The 4,489-nt window shown below is 40.1% G+C and overlaps 1 pseudogene; it reads right to left on the bottom strand.

Moving 5' to 3' along the window:
- LOC101582116 overlaps window positions 1-3,661 on the bottom strand; it is a 10,522-nt pseudogene extending 6,861 nt beyond the window's left edge.
- Between the last annotated feature and the right edge of the window lie 828 nt (window positions 3,662-4,489).

Genomic DNA, 4,489 nt, shown 5'->3' with positions numbered 1-4,489 from the left:
TTACACCCTTTTCATTCCTTATTGCTTATATTTGAATTTTTTCTTTCCTCTTTCTGATGAGGTTATGTAGGGGCTTATCAATTTTATGTAATCTTTCAAAGAAGCAGCTTTTTGATTCATTAATTCTTTGAACTGTTTTCTTCATCTCAATTGAGTTAATTTCTGCTCTAATCTTTATGATTTCTTCCCGTCTTTGGGCTCTGGGTTTGATTTGCTCTTCCTTTTCTAGATGTTGGAGGTGCAGCATTAAGGTGTTTATTTGTTTCCGTTCTGTTTTCCTAATGTGTGAGTTCACAGCAAAGAATTTCCTTCTGATAATTGTTTTCATCGCATCCCATAAATTTCGATAAGTTGTGGATAAATTTTCATTGAATTGTAGATATTGTTGAATTTGTTGTTTAATTTCTGTGACCCATTGATTGCTGAGTAGGGTGTTGTTTAATTTCCATGTATTTATTGTTTTTTTTTCTGGTTTCTTTTGTCATTTATTTCCAGTTTCATTGCACTGTGGTTAGATAATATGCATGGGATAATTTCTGTTTTCTTGCATATACTTGAGCATGACCTATGTACTAGTTTGTGGTCTATTTTAGAAAATGACCCATGTGTAGCTGAAAAAATGTATATTCTGCTGTGGTTGGGTGGAACACTCTGTATATGTCTACCAAGTCCATTTGTTCCAAGCTCTGGTTCAGTTCTGCTACTTCTTTGCTAATTTTTTGTCTGGTCAATTTATCTTTTAGGGATAAGGGGGTCCTTTGGGATTAAGGTTTCCTGTTAAGATTGTTGTATTGGATATTAGATTTCTCATGTCTATTAAGGTTTGTCTTATATATTTGGGAGCTCCTGTGTTTGGTGCATACATATTTATGAGTGTTACCTCTTCCTCTTGAATTTTTCCCCTAACCAGTACATAGTGGCCTTATTTCATTCGATCATTCTTGGTTTGAAGTTGAGACTGTCTGAGAACAAGGTTGCTACCTGTGATTTTTTCTGAAGTGCTGGGGCATGTAGTACTGTTTTCCATCCTTTGACTTTCAGCCTATGAGTTTCTTTATGAGTTAAGTGTGTTTCTTGTATACAACATATTGTTGGGTTTTGTTTCCTAATCCACTGTGCCAATCTATTTCTCTTAATTGGTGAATTGAGTCCATTTACATTGATGGTTATAATTGAGTTTTGTTGACTTAAGATTGACATGTTATTTAGATGCTTTTTTTTAAACTCTTTTTTCTCCTGTGTTTGTTTGTCCTATTTAGTGGGATCCTTCTGTTCTTGTTGGTGGAGTTTTGATCATTTTGGTCCCTCTCTAGAACATCTTTCAGTAGTCTGTGTAGGGTTGGCTTTGTCATCATGAAATTCTTTTTTTTTTTTCCATCATGAAATTCTTTAGCTGTTCTTTGTCATGAAAGTATTTAACTTCTCCATCAAACTTGAAAGAGCGTTTTGCAGGGTATAGTAGTCTAGGCTGGAATTTGTTTTCATAGAGGACTTGAACTACTCTGCTCCATGCTCTTCTTGCCTTCATGGTTTGTGAAGGGAAGTCAGCTATAATCCTGATGGGTTTTCCTTTGAATGTGATCTGCTTCTTTTCTCTAGCGGCTTCCAGTGTATTATTCTTGTGCTGAATTCCTGGGATCTTGACTATTATATGTCTCGGTGTGTTTTTCATTGGGTTGAGGTTACTTGGTGTTCTGTATGCTTCGGTTACCTTAATGTCAGATTGTGTCCTCACATTTGGGAAGTTTTCTGCTATTACTTCTGCTCAAATTCCTTTTATATCATTTGTATTGACTCCTTCTTTCTCATTGATGCCTATTAGTCTCACATTTTTCATCTTTGTATCATCCTGCAGGTGATGGATTATTTTTTTCCTGCATCCTAGTTGCTTTTAAGAGACCTTTTCTTACCTTTTCACTAGCTGCACCAGCGTCTTCAAGATCTGAAACTCTATCTTCACTTTCACTCAAATGATTTTGCAGGCTTGTGATTGAGATTTTAAGTTCCTCTACATCTCTTTGACTCTGCTTCATGCGATCTATTTCTTTCCTGTATTGCTCATTCAAGGAATCGATCATTTTTTAAATCTCCTGTATCTTATTATCAATGTCTTCTTTAGAAGCAGTTATTAATTCTTTTACTGCAGAGTTTTTTTCAGATTGGGTTTCCTCCAAATATTTCTGCATTTGATTCTTTAGTTCAGATGTTATGAATTCAGAGATTTCTTTTTTCATTTCAGACATTAATTCTGCTTTGAGTTCCTTTAAACCTTTCTGCAGTTGCTTATTTACTTCCAACACTATTAATTCGTATATTTCAGCTAAGCTAGTGTCCACTGCAGTTGTTCTGGGTAGGCATTGTGTTTCCTCCATGTTTCTGCATTTGATTCTTAAGTTCAGATACTATGAATTCAGAGTTTTCTTTTTTTTTTTCTTGTTCCAGAAATTAATTCTGCTCTGAGTTCCTCTATATCTTTCTGCTGTTGTTTATTTGCTTCCAATGCTATTGATTCATATATTTCAGCTGAGCTAGTGTCCTCTGCACTTGTTATGAGTGGGCTTGAGGTCTCAGATTGCATTTTGCTCCTTGTCTTTATCATTTCATATAGCACTGACCTCTGACCTTTAGTGTAGAGCTTTGGTGCAGTTATATCCTTATCACCTAATGAAATTCAGGTACTGATATACCAAGTTGTAGTTCATGCAGTTGTGCCTGGCTTGGGTCTGGCTACTGTGCTCAGCTCCTTATTGTTGTTGCCCTTGGAGGTGGGCCTGCTGTACCCCTCTGGTAAGATGTTCTGTTCCAGGATTAGATGTGTGGTTTTGACCTAGTCTCACTGCAGGGACTTTAGCTGCAGGGTTTCACCCCAAGCCTGTATGCTAGGTCTGGGCTGGGTCTGGAGGGGTATGAGGAGCGGGGGCAAGAGAGTGCAGAAGCTCTCATACTCACTCACCAAGGCTGTGCTTTGTTGGTTCTGCAGGACTCCCAAGAGTGCGGTAGAAGTCCTCACTCATAGGATGGGCTGTGCTGGCTTTGGACGGGCGGGGGGATGTCTAGAGAATGCGAAGAAAGGCCTCTCTCATGCGGCGGACCTGAGCACATTTATTTTCATAAGACTTCCCATTCTTTTTGTCCATACTGTTTTTCTGAATGAAATTCCTGGTTTTATTTCCTGTCTTCCCAAAGGTGCCAGCTTTCAGTCTTCTTCAGACTAGTATCTACAGCTTGCTGGTTGCCATTGAGGACCCTGGAAATAGGGCTGGTAGCTTCAGCAGAACCCAGGCTCTTTAAGGACATTTCTCTTTCTCCAACATTACCATGTATTTCGTCATAGCCTGCTTTCTTCTTCAGCATTTCCTGGTGCTGCTGGAGGGTGTGTTTCTGCTTATGTTTCAGCGGCTTTGGCCGGGCCTTGGAGCTGCCCTCAGCTCCATGATACAGGTATTGGTGAGGCTGCTGGTGATGGTGGTGGTGGTGTTGTGAGTATGGTTATAGAACTAATAATGGTGGTGATGGTGTGACTAGTGCTGCGACTGCCGAGGGTGATGGTGTGGATGTGGTGGCTGTGGTGGTGCTGAGGCTGTGGCTGTTTGGACTTCTCCTCCACTGAAAGTGGCTGGGACTCTCCAGCTGAGGCTGCAGGCTGCTGCACTGTCAGCATCTCACTATTTTGAAGACAAATCCCTAGTGGGAAAGGGAGGGCAAGGCAACAGCCCTAGTGAGAGAGCTTGAACCTTTTATCTTTGCTTAGTAAGATAAAAGAAGTGGGGGGGGGGTTTCCACATATTTACCCCGTTACTGAAGTTCAAGCTCCAAATGCTTCAGGACAGATTACACCTCTTTGGATTTGTATAAATATTAGCCACTCATGTACAGGGGACTGCCTTGGTAGCAGTGACAGACCTCATATTGGTTCTTTTTTCTTTTTATTTAGTCATCTGCCTGTTTACAGCCTGCCAAGAGTTGGGATTACAGGCTAGGGGATCAAACTTCCAGCCCCTGTACTTGCTTGCAGGTGTTTTAATCCACTGAGCTATTTGACCGGCCCTTTGGTTCTTAAGGATTGTTAAACTTGTGCTGTGATGTTCAAGTTGTACAATAAAATTAAGCATGCCTTTTTATCTTAAAAGTGATTTTCTTTTTTAAAAAAATGTCTGTTTGCCAAATTGAGAAAGGAAGAATTGGAGTGGTTGATTCATTGTGTCAAATGGAGAAGTTTTAAATTTAGCTGAGTGACTCATGGGGGGCTAGAGTCCTCATTTTGCAAATATCTTCAGCCTGTGCAGGAAAAGGTAAGGGAGATGGTGTGCATGCTGCAACCACCTTAGGAGGGTAGCTACTTACAACTTAGGGGAGACACTTTCAACACCTTTTTTTTTTTCTTTGAGACAGGGTCTTGCTATGCAGTTTGTAGCCCAAGCTGGTCTCAAACTCTCAAGGATCCTCCTGCCTAGGCCTCCCACATTCTTGGATTACAGGTGGCCCCAAC

The sequence above is a fragment of the Octodon degus genome, unplaced genomic scaffold (genome assembly GCF_000260255.1).
Source record: "Octodon degus isolate 3935 unplaced genomic scaffold, OctDeg1.0 scaffold00126, whole genome shotgun sequence".
NCBI classification, from domain to species: Eukaryota; Metazoa; Chordata; class Mammalia; order Rodentia; family Octodontidae; genus Octodon; species Octodon degus.
This window is presented reverse-complemented; position numbering and strand designations above follow the sequence as displayed.